The sequence below is a fragment of the Cryptomeria japonica genome, chromosome 7 (assembly GCF_030272615.1).
Source record: "Cryptomeria japonica chromosome 7, Sugi_1.0, whole genome shotgun sequence".
In the NCBI taxonomy this organism is placed as follows: Eukaryota; Viridiplantae; Streptophyta; class Pinopsida; order Cupressales; family Cupressaceae; genus Cryptomeria; species Cryptomeria japonica.
The window spans coordinates 775,392,488-775,405,632 of NC_081411.1; positions in this window are offsets into that span (position 1 = coordinate 775,392,488).

The following is a 13,145-nucleotide window of genomic DNA, read 5'->3' on the forward strand; positions in this document are numbered from 1 at the left end:
ATAGTATCATGCATATCCTTGTTCTTAAAAATCTCTTCTATGACAAAAGCATTGGCTACAAATCTATAAAAACCTTCGGACTTTAACCTCTTCAGGGTTCTCACAGTTGGACCCTAGAGATGTGAGGTAACTGTACGCATAATGTCCATCTCCCCAACCTCGTAGTTCCTTGTTGTCCAAGCCAGGATGTAAATGAAGCTCTCCAAGAGCTCGTTGTTCTGGATGTGTTTGTGGGACAAGCGTGCGTCTCCCAAAATCTTCTTCAATGCTTCCTTTGCCTTGTCCCTATCTAGCATGAATATCTCCTTTAATTGTGCATCCATCGACGCCTTCTTGCAATTGCACTCACACTCTAGAACCAACACAGTGTCAAAATCTGCTTGCCCTGACCCCACCATTCTCTGTTTTGCATGGAGATCATCTGCATCCTTAGCTTTATAGACAGGGAGGATAGTAATTTCTCTATGGGACATCTTTTCTGTCTGATAATCCCGAAAGGATCAACACAGTGATCTGGATATCCCACGAAGATCTCTCTTTGCACTGCATATCCTAATGACAATATTTGCAATTACCTTCTGCAAGCCCCGACAAAAGGGACGCCATCACTAGAGTCTAAGGCCAGTCCAAGCCATGATGTCATATGATATGATTGTTTTGGTTTACTGATCAATAGCATAGTTCTAGAGAGGAAATCAACATCCTTATTTGCTTCATGAAAGATATGTCTAATTGTGGAATCCATTTGTTCTGAGGCCTCTGGTATGCCATAAACCTACTTTCTGGACTTCCAACTAGGAACATCTCCCAAACCTACAGTTTGAATTACTTTTAAGGAATCGCCCTCAATATCAATACCGAGGAGATTTCATTCCTTTGGCATTCTTAGTCCACCGAGGAGGGCCACATATTTGGCATCATTATTGGAGCCATTGGGAACCTTAATAGATCCTCCCCATACAAACTCATCACTGTTGCTTCTCACAATGAAATTGGTTCTAGACAGTCACGGGTTCCCCCTGGAAGCAGCGTTGAAGTTCAATTTCAGACGACCCTTTGGTGGGAAATGACTTGGATAAATGTTGCATTAGATATAAATATATTAATTTGAGAAAAGGTGAAGGAATCTTTGAGAACAGAATTATTGGGTAGAAGATGTTTAAGGTATTAAAGGTTGTTGATAAAGTGTCAAAAATGAGGTAATTAGCATTAAGTGATGTCATGTTTAGTGATTCCATATGCATGATTATGTAAACATCAATAAGAAATCTAAAAGTATGCAAGATTCCAATCAAAAACATTTTGTAAGAAAATGAGTGTAAAAAATGATAAAATATGTAAGTATTTATGTGATTTATTATCAGTATTAAAAGTTTGGAAAAAATCATACAAAAGAAACGGAAAATAAGAGGATAACAAAAGATGTAGTATCTAGATTGAATAGGTTACAATATTCACTAGCGAGAAGTGAAGAAGGATAGATGTTGACCAAATGAAGAGTGAAGAAGAAAGATCTCATGGATAGTGAGGATAGATGTTGACCAAATGAAGAGTGAAGAAGAAAGATCTCATGGATAGTGAGGTTGATGTTGTAGAGTGGGGATTTTCAAGGCATGGTACAAAAAAAGAAATTTATAGGGTGCATGACAAGTCAATTGACATCAAGGGAGGTGGAAAACAAGCTACCTTGTATGCAACAAATGATTGTTTAAAAAATGAAAAATAATAAAAGTCAAAGTAAAGAAATATTGTTATTCTAAAGTTGAATAAATATTTGATATGTTGAATAAAGTTCAACCCAAATCAAGAAATATGTAGATAAGTCTTCCTTACTACCATAGCTTATTGTTATAAAAAAAGTGCACCAAAAGGTGATCATTGGATTCAATAACAAGTTTACCAAAACTTAGGAAAGGATACACACATCTATGTAACCTCTCGTTGATATGATATTTATTACTTGAAGGCATCTAATTCAAATATATTATTAATAATATAGTCCTTGGCGGGTCAATTATTACTTTCATACATATTATACAACAATGTGAGTAGAGAATAATTGAAGATATGTAGGAAGATTGTTGTCAATGTTGTCTCTCCTTGTTTTTCCAAAGACCTCTCTATCAATGTGTTGGTTAACATATTTGTCTCTCTAAAATAACTCAACGATGACTCATAGATGCCCAAGGTGAAAGACAAAAAGACACTAACAATTGGAGAAATTGCTATCGAATTAGCAATTTTCATTTGAATTTTAGAGGTACAACTCCCCATTATGATGTTATTTGGTTCTTTTTACCAGAAAGCAAAAAAGGCAAATATTTTAACCAAAAAAATTTAAGGGTACAAAAAGTGAGTTTTGACAGAAACATAATCAAATAGAATACAAAGCTTCTATCCTAAAACATTGAGATTTATAAATCCATGACAAATTACTATTCTATCCATTCAAATATTAATATTCACAGTAATGTGCACACACAAATTTTAGTTTTCATTCAACAGATAACTAAAAAGATAATCCAGATGCATCAAATTTCAACATAAGAAGAATAATATAATTCACCAATTGTAACTCGAAGTTTATGATCCATGAAGTTGCACTCATTTTTTTTTAATATAAAAAAAAAAACTATTAAAAAGTTCAGAAACTCATGAAAGAAAACTATATCTCTCTATCCGAACTCATATTTGACATGTATATATATCACAATTGGTAACTGTATTTTTAAAATGACGATCTTTGAAAGTGACTATTCCAAGAAAAGAACCAAATAGTTACTCCAAATAAAACAAAAATAACTTATCAGAGCCTAAATCTATATCACCTAGCAACACTATTAATTAACAAGAGGAACAAGGTTTCTTTCTGCTATGATTGCTAGCTAGAGTTGGGCATCATGCATTTCAACCTTTTCTTCTTCCTCCTCGAAAGCTTTAACAAACAGAATCAAAAAGGTTTTACCAACCATCATCTCAGAAGAATAGACCGGATTTGTTTCTTGGTAGATCCATCTTGGATGGTGTCATCACGGCCCAAGAAGCCATTCACTTTGTTCAACATAATCTAGAACCAAGCGTGCTTATAAAACTTGATATAAGAAAGGCCTACAAAAAAGTAGATTGGAGATTCTTGTGCAAATGTATGGAAGCTTTTGGTTTTGCTAAACAATATATAAACTTAATCTTCAACTATATATCAAGCCCTAGGTTCTCAATACTGGTCAACGGTTCCCCTGAAGGTTTTTTTGATATCTCAAGAGGGTTAATATAAGGGGACCTGCTCTCACCCTTCTTATTTATAATCATGGCTGGAGATTTTGGAAGGGCAATATGAAGAGCACAAGTTCAAGAGAAAATTAGAGGGATAAAAGTAATAGAGGGAGTTGCAAATATCACTCACCGACAGTTTGGGGATGACACAATGCTCTTTGGAGAAGGTAAGAAAAAAGAAGAAAAAGAATTTGGGAGAATTCTAAACTTATACACTAAAGTCTTAAGACAAATGGTAAATGCAAACAAATCATAAATATATTTTTTGAATACTAATATCAGAGTAGAGGAAGAGATATGCCAATCATTAGGTTTTAGTAAAGGAAAGTATCCATGTAGATACTTGGGACTACCTCTGGACAAAGGATGTAGGGTGAATAAAATGTGGGATCCAACAATTAAGAGAATGGAGCAAAAGATGGATTCATAGAAAGGTAAATGGTTATCAAATGCTGGTAGGGCTACAATGTTGAAATTAGTCCTAATTGCTATCCCCACTTATCAGATGTCTTGCTTGCCACTTTCACAAGATGCCAAAGCAAAAATAGAAAAGAAAATGAGGACTTTTTACTAGCAAGGGGTGTCAAAGGATAAGAAACTGGCTCTAATCAGTTAGGACAAAATTTGTAAGCCAGTTGAAGCTGGTGGCATAGGACTCAAAAACCTGAGTTGGCAAAGTAAGGCATTAGGAGAAAAAATAGTATGGAAGATGTATAAAGAACTTGATAGGAAATGGGTTAAATCACTTCAAAAAAAGTATCTTAATAGATCTGATTCATGTAACATCTTTAGAACAGTAAACCCTCCGAAGGGGTCCAAGGTGTGGAGCTTTATGTTGGATTGTAGGAAATTGATCTAAAACAAAATTACATGGGACGTAGTAGAGGGTAATAAGGTTCATTTTTGGAGTGATTCTTGAGGTGGGTATGCAACATTAGATAAAATTATAGTCCATCCAAGGACAAAAGAGGTGATGGAAAACATGTGGGGAAGGCATCTTAAAGATAATATAGAAATTCATAGCGGTGATCCTGCACTAGGGTGGAGGTGGAAATCTTTGGAAGGATTACCACTATCAGATGAAGGTAAAAAAGAACTTGGAGACATACTTGCAATTAGACAGATCATAGTAAAAACAAGAGAGGATATATTAGTATGGATGGGATCTAATTCAGGAGAATACATAGTTAGAGAGGGCTATTCAAAATTAATTAAATCACAATAGTGGGAAAGAACAAAAATCTCTACACAGTTGTGCTAGGACAAAGTTTGCCAAAAGCAGGTATGTTCTTGTGGGTAGCATTACAAAAAAGAATCTTGATAACAAATTGGTTTAGGAAACTCGGTTTTGAAGGGCCTTCAAGATGTCCATTATGCGAAAAAAGAGGAAGAAAATAGTAAATCATTTATTGTTGAACTTCCCTTATACCTCTAAATGTTGGGCAAGTCTCTACAAGAAATTGGATTGGAAGACAACCTTTACAGGTAAAAGCACAAACCCATGTCACAAGTTTTTATAAAGGCACCGACCAACAAAACTAAAACTATTTAACTTTGACAACATAAAGTGACATTTCTAAATTGAATTTTGAAATGATGCAAACTGACCAAATGTAAAAATATTAATGAAATTTATGTCTTTTATTTTTAATTTTTTTATAAATTTAAAGATAGATTTTTCATTGCTAAAAATCGTTGAAAATCAGGGGTTCTAGTCGGTGTCACCAAAAAAAATGAAAATGGACTTATTTTTTTCGGATTTTTTTTCCAAATAGAGAACATATATATGCACAGTGTTGAAACAAATTAATTAATTTTGATGTATATTTTTCTCATTATAATGTTTTGAAGTTCAACCTAGCTAAATTTGACAGTTTTCGTTTGGCATCACCTTTTGACTACTAAATTTATCATTAACCAAAAAAAAAAAAACTTTTCGAGAAGATTCTCTCATCTAGTGATTTTTTTTTTAATTTCATTTAATATATTTTTTTAATTTCTAATCAACCTCTTTTTTAACATTAAAAAGATGCTTGCAATGTTTAATTAATTAAAATATTAAAAATTATCAAAATAGTAACAAAATTATATGACTGGATTCGTGACTTCGAGCTCTGCAAAAGGGTATTTTTTTCATTTTTTGTAAAAAAATAAAATTGTGTGATGAAAAATTGGCCAGAAGTTCAATTTCGTGAAAATGCAGAGCAATTGACCTTACATAAAAACAATGTGTACCTCACGAGACTCGAAGGATCTCCCGATCCTGTTGATCTCAGATGAATGGAAGGACACACGGTCAATGTTTATATCTAGTGATGCATCCTCTAAACCGTCAATAAGCAGACTGGTATAGTGACCATGAGGTTGAGTAGGAGGTGTAAAAGTAATAGGCGGCAACGGTGTAGGATGTGGTGGCTCGGGTGTCAGATTGCCTAGTGTAGGCTGAGGAAGAGGTATGGGATCAACTGATGTATGTGGTGGAGGGGTTGTAGGATGCATCGGAATTCCCTCCTCTTCCCATATTACACTGAGATGCTCTACCTCCGTGTACATGTTGTCTCACCTTTGCTGGTACATCCTCAAGTGGGATCCCAAGAATTGAAGAAAGAAGTGTATGCAAATCCAATAAATCACTAGACAACAATGCACTCATCCTTTGTAATGGATCAACCTCTGTCAACTATGCAACATCAAGTGAAGATGGTATGTCTACACGGGCGTAAGGATTAGTGCCACTGCTAGATGTCACATATGTAGCCTACAAAATGGTACCCTACGATTGCAACAAATATCTCCTAACATGATCAGATGTCATCTGGTTGACCTGAGTGGCAATCTGTGCAATGCTAGAGTAGATATATTGCCTGGCATCATCAACTGCTACATCTATTGTCTGTGATAACTCCAAACGTTTTGGTAGAACCAAAAGGTTTGGACCAACTAATGCTCATTTATTAACGAGCGTTGGTGCATCAGGTCATCTAAATTTATCACTAAGCCTCCCTCTCCCCTATCCAATATTCGCTGGTATAAATGTATAATCAACGTTGAAGCCCATATGAAACTCTGCAAACAATTGTTTGTAGAAATAAAGTGGCAACTCATCCTTCTATGGCCACATATGATGAGTTTCCAACCATCTAGGATATATGAATGGTGCCACAAGTGGATTAGTGCATCTCATAACTAAATATCCTCTAATCTTACGCGGTCTCGAACCCTAATAATGGGGGAACATAGTATGGACCTGTGTAGAAGATACATCCTTGCTCACAATTTCCCATTTCACTGTGCCAGTGACACTGTGAGAAAGGCAGATATAGAAAGAATCGACGAACATATCATCATAAAGATTATATGTTTGAATAGTGTCAATCATGTGTAGTAACTCATCCCTAATAGTCTTTGCCCTTTCCTTATTAGGTCGGGCAGTGGCAAAATCTAATGTGGATGCAAGATGGTCTAGAGCACAGTGTAGGGCCTGAGTGGTTTCAACAAAAAGTCGAGCCCTGACATCACTATCACTAGATTGCATTTGACCAAACTGTTTAGATGTTTGGTCTGTGCCCTCGCGATGAACACTACCATCTAATGCCTGATCAACCATGTGGAAAATATCTGTATGTACATAATTATAAAAGCAACGAATTTTAAAAATAATTATTCAAAACTATTTTAAACAATTCAAACTAATTCTAAAAACTATTTTAAAATAATTCAAACATATTTCAAAATGATGTACAATTGTAATTTAAAGTACAATTCAAAGTAATTGAAATATTTGATACAAATTACTTTAAAGAAACATTAAAATTAAATACACGTGTACATACACATACACATACACATACACATACACATACACATACACATACACATACACATACACATACACATACACACACATACTATACCTGCATACATACATACACACATGCACACATTAACACACACATGCACATATACATATATACATGTACACACACACACACACACACACACACACACACACACACACCTGCATACACACATACACATGCGTGCATGCATGCACGAATACATACACATACACACATATGTGCACATTTACACATGCATACACACATACATACACATGTACATGTACGCGTATATGTATGTGTGTACGCATCTACGCGTGTATGTGTGTGTGTACATATGCGTGTATGTGTGTGTACATGTGCACGTATGTGTGTATGTGTATGCATGCATGTGTATGCGTATGTGTATGTTTATGTGTATGTGTATGTGTGTATCAGAGAGTTTTTTTAGTGGCGAATCTTCGCCAATTGGCGAATTCCGCACGAATAGTCTTGGGCACCATCGTGGTCAAATCGCCCGAAATTTTTGGGTTAACGACACACTATAGAAACTGGCTTCGCCAATGACCACACACCATCAACGTGCATGCCCGTAATATTTGCTTGGAATCACTCGGATGTGGGTATTAGATCACCTCTGCTATTCGCCAGCAATAGTTAAATGACCACATACCCAGGACCTAATTCGCCAATGGTAAATTACATGTTCATTGCATGCGTCGGCCAAATTCGCCAATATCAAATAAAACATTATAAGCATTCGAGGACCCATTTCGCCCCGCTTAAATTAAATGTTCATTGCACGCCCGCGCAATTCGCCAAAAATGCAATTAAATTAAATGTTTATTGGCAATTGCGACGCCCGGGCCCCACGCAATTCGCCAAAAATGTAATCATGGATTGCTATAAATACACTATTTCTTACACTCTTTCTTACAATTTGTTCGTGTCTGATTAGTAAATGGGGAGCTCTCGGAGTCTCGAGTCGTATGGTTGGCATATTCTTTGGGATCGAATACCCTTCCTGCTTGAGATACTCCACCCACCAATTGATATGAGGAGGGTCCTTGATATGATTCCAGATTAGCAGAAACTCTGCATTCCTACGAATAATGGGAGTTCTCTCCTCAAATAATGTTTCATCTTTAACAACCATAATTGGCCTTTTATGTATGTTTGTCCCCTTATCCATGTAATCCTTCGGATATGGAACCATAAGGGTTTCATCCACACTACCTACTACAATCTCAAAGAGTCTTAGAAATTCTTACTTGAATAAAGACAAACCCAACAGTATTACCTCACTCTTCTGAATTCCTACCCTTAATAATATTGTCGAAAAAATGGTCGAGATATCGTAGTTTACACGGTACACGAATTCAAAACTAAATAACTCTTCCCCCATAATCTCCCACACAACTCTAATCGTGAAATTATCTGCCTCATTCAGGATTCTATACCAATGTTCCAGTTTAATTTTGGCTCTGAATGCCATAAGACGGTTATTGCTAGCAAAAAAAACCTTAACGTTTGATTCCATGGCTCTAAGCTACTCAAGCATTCTGGTATTCACTTGGTATTAACTACTAGGTTCTATCATACAATATCATCCAATCTACTTTGACTCGTGTGAGCCAAACCTCCATCCAGCTCAAAGGTTTGTTATTTTAATAATTAAATCGTATAATAATAATCTACGCAATGTGCCTCCGAAAAATATTGGACCTTAAAATAAATAAATAGAAATGCTATCTGAGCCTTTCCTAGTATGATGACTGTCGTCAATTGTCTATTAATCATAACCTCTGCAATGGATTTGAAAGGATTGCATCATGCAGTGATGCAAGATGTGACAATTGCAGGTTAACTCACATATGGCAGCAATACATGACTACCACATGATCGGGAAGAAAGCATACACCCAAAAGGCGGAGAAATTAAGGCCTCCAATCTATATACATATTGTATACGTATAAAAATGACTGAAGAGGGGGAAAAGACCTGTGAGGTGGATTAGTTAATAAGCATGCAAATCAAACATATAATCATACGAAATTGAAAGACATAATTTGAAATGCTTAAAACAAGAATAAGAATGCATATACCTCACAAACCTTATAAGTTCTCCTTCGGATGGAGCTTGATGAAGTGAAGGCGCCCTTGGATGATGCTCCACTTGATGTGCTCCTCTTGCTTGCTTGATGTGGATGGCTCTCCAATGTTGTGCACAAATGAGATGGATCTTGGAGGATGATGGAAATGAGATGATCAAGTGTGGATGAGATATGATTTGGACATGATAAGGATGGTAAAATGATTTTCCTAGGCTCAAAAGGGCAGCATAAGATTACTGAACTTGGAGATGGAAAATGAAGGGATGGCATCCTCAATTTATAGGAAGAGGAGAGGAAAAATGGATGGCTAGGATGGATTCAAGATGAAGGGCTGGGATTGCTTGTGAGCTCCCACAAGGCCCAAGAGAGGGTGTGGAGACCAAGAGATATGCCTTAAAGGCATTTCTTGTCTCCACACTCCTCAAGGTACATTGGGAAGACTTCCCAAGGTACCTCGAGAAGAGCAAAGTGCATTGGGAAGACTTCTCAATGTGCCTTGAGAGTGGTAGGGGATGTGACATTCCTTGAAGAATGGGGAGGAGGAATTTAAAATTCTCCAAAAAGGGATAATCATGGCGATTGGAGGAATAAGAAGGAATTAAAAATTCCTTGGGAGAGGGGATGCCTAGAGGATTGTGAGATTTTGAAGATCTCACATTCACCTAGGAAAAGAGCATTAAAAGCTAGTGGTTGGATCGAAGGGACAAGGAGTTGACTTCGTGGCTAATCATGATGATTAGCCATTAGCAACTCATTAGGAGGGGGATTAGAAGAAATGTTAGGTGGGATTAGGATTTGTAGGAGGATTTGACTAGGAGAGAGAATGAGTGGAGGGAATTAAAAATTAGAAGAATAAGGTTAAGTGAGTTTAGGGAGTTTCTAGAAGACTTTATTAGGTTAATGATGAATTAAGAAGATGGTTTGTAGGAAGCATGTGGGTTAACTAATTAATTGGAATTAATTATCTAAGAGGGAGATTTGTGAGAATTCAATTTTTAGAAGAATAAAGAAAGGGATTGATTTATTAAATAAATCAGTCACATACTATAGTGACAATATCAATTATATTTAATTAATATTGAGGAGAATTTGAATTAACATAATTAATTAATTAATTATGTGAGGAATTAAAAATAATTAAAAATAATTATTTTTAAGTGTCTATATTTTGCTCCTCTTTGAAGCGAGGTGTGATGACGCGTTGATTCAAAGAATAATCTTGTTTGATTCGATTGATAAGGTCTAGATTCAGTCTGGTTTCAGGATGGATTCATCCTGTATAAGACAAAGATGATCAACGCGTCTGGTTTTAGGAAGGATTCATCCTATATAAGACATGATTGATCACAACGTATGGTTTTAGGAAGGATTCATCCTGTATAAGACATGATTGATCACAACGTCTGGTTTCAGGAAGGATTCATCCTGTATAAGGCATGATTGATCACAAAGTTTGGTTTCAGGAAGGATTCATCCTGTATAAGACATGATCAGAGCACAACATTTGGTTTCAGGAAGGATTCATCCTGTATAAGACATGACTGATCACAACGTCTGGTTTTAGGAAGGATTCATCCTGTATAAGACATGATCAGAGCGCAACGTCTGGTTTCAGGAAGGATTCATCCTATATAAGACATGATTAGAATCAGAATTAATTATGCGAGGAATTAAAAATAATTAAAAATAATTATTTTGAAGCGTCTACATTTTGGCGATGTGTAGAAGATAGAGGAAGAAAATGATGCCCCAACATAAAGCATGGGAAGTGTATGCCCCCTCAAGAATTTTTTCGAAAAAAAGGACAAAAAATTCTCGAAAAAAGAGGAAGAAGAATCAGGGTGGAAGGGATAAATGAGGAAGAAATATGAAGTAGTTGTGAAGAATTTGGAAAGAAGAATAGGAGAGGCCAGACCGTGGGGAAGACCCATTTGGCGGTTCTACCAGTGAGAGAAGCTTTTGACAGGAGATATTTAAGTGGATCAATTTTAACAATTAATTTTGTCTTGTTGTTTAGCATATAGTGTTGTAGTTTCTGTGTGCTAAACACTAATGCCAAACATGCTCTTTCAATGGGGGTGTAATTGAGTTCATATCCTACCAATGTCCGACTGATGTAGTAAATGGCATGTTCCTTCCCTTGATCATTTGTTTGCGCTAGTAATGCCCCCAATGCCACTGTAGTAGCACATATGTACAAAATGAGGGGTTTTCCAGAGGTAGGTGGCATCAAAACTGGAGGTGATGCTAAATATTCTTTTAATTTCTCAAAGGCCTTTTGACATAAGCAGTCCCATTTGAATTTCATGTCCTTGCGCAGGAGGTGTGCAAATGGATGGCACTTATCTGCTAGTTGTGAAATAAAACGTCTAATAGATTGAAGTTTTCCTTAGAGATTGCGAAATTGTCTGAAAGTTTTTGGTGGAGGCATTTCCATGATAGCTTTTATTTTTGCAAGATCGATCTCGATGCCTCTGCGGGAAACAATGAATCCTAATAATTTTCTCGATGTGACTCCAAACATACACTTTTTAGGATTCAGGCGTAGTTTGTATTTTTCTAATCTTTCAAAGATCTACTTTAGAATGGGAATGTGTTCTTGTCTTGTCTTAGATTTGCCTAGCAGATCATCCACATAGTCCTCCATAATTTTGTGTAAGAGGTCATGAAAAATTGTTGTCATGGCACGTTGGTATTTAGCTCCAGCATTTTTGAAACCAAAAGGCATGACCTGATAACAGAAAGTATCGCATGGTGTTGTGAATGCGATTTTATGCTGATCCTCATCTGCTATCCTGATTTGGTTGTATCCGGAAAACCCATCCATGAGCGATAGCATTTCATGTCCTGTTGTAAGGTCCACAATCGTGTCTATATTGGGGAGCGGGAAATCATCTTTAGGAAAAGCTCTATTTAGATCTCAAAAATCTGTGCAGATGCGGATGCCCCCGACAGGTACAATGTTAGAGACCCATTCAGCGTAGTCTACTGGTTTGATAAATTCTGCGTCTAACATCTTTTGGAGTTCCGCCTTGACCAGGAGTGCAATATGTGGGTGCATTTTGCGCAATTTTTGTTTTACAGGTTTTGCGTCTGGGCGGACGACGAGATTGTGAACCACCAAGGCAAGATCCAACCCTGGCATATCGGAATAAGACCATGCAAAATTGATTTTTACCTCTGTAAGGAAGTTGATGAAGTCTTGTTTCTCTATTTCTGTGAGGGATTTGATAATGAGCACATTTTTTCGGAATGACTTCGGTGCCCATGTTGATGTTGTTTGTTTCTTCTATCAACAAATTTGATTTGTCCTGTGGAAGGTAACCAATGGTAGGGAGGTCAAGTCCCTCATCGTCAAGTGCCTTTTCCAAGTTTTCACTTTTGGATACGCTCTTTGTTTTTATATTTTGTTCATCCAAAGGTGCCTCAGGGAGGTTTTCACCTAGGGGATCATGTCTTTTCCTTTTATTATCTTTTTTGTGGCTAAGGGCATTGACCTGACTACCAAATATCCATTTTCGTGTAGTTGAATACCCTCGATTATGTTACAATCTTCCAAGTGTTGCATCGTCGAGAGAGCAATGAGAGCATTATCGTCGGCGCAGATAGCTAAAGTGGATTTGTCTCGTTGGCCCCAGTCAATGAGTTCAGGATGGACAAGATGTAGCTCGTGTGAAGTGGGAGGGGTTACAGGGGTGATGGTATTGATGTAAGTGTCAAAGAAGATATCTTTCTCGTATTCATAAGACATTTCGTGGAATTCCTCTTCGTCAGCGCTTTTGATATCCGAAGAAGGATTAGAAGGGGCATCAGCGATAGTAATCTTAGGCATCGAGGTGTACCCCAATCCTTTGTTGTATCTGTAGGAGATAGGATTTATGGGTGTTTTTCTTCCTTTCTCCTCTGGTCCCAAGCCGTG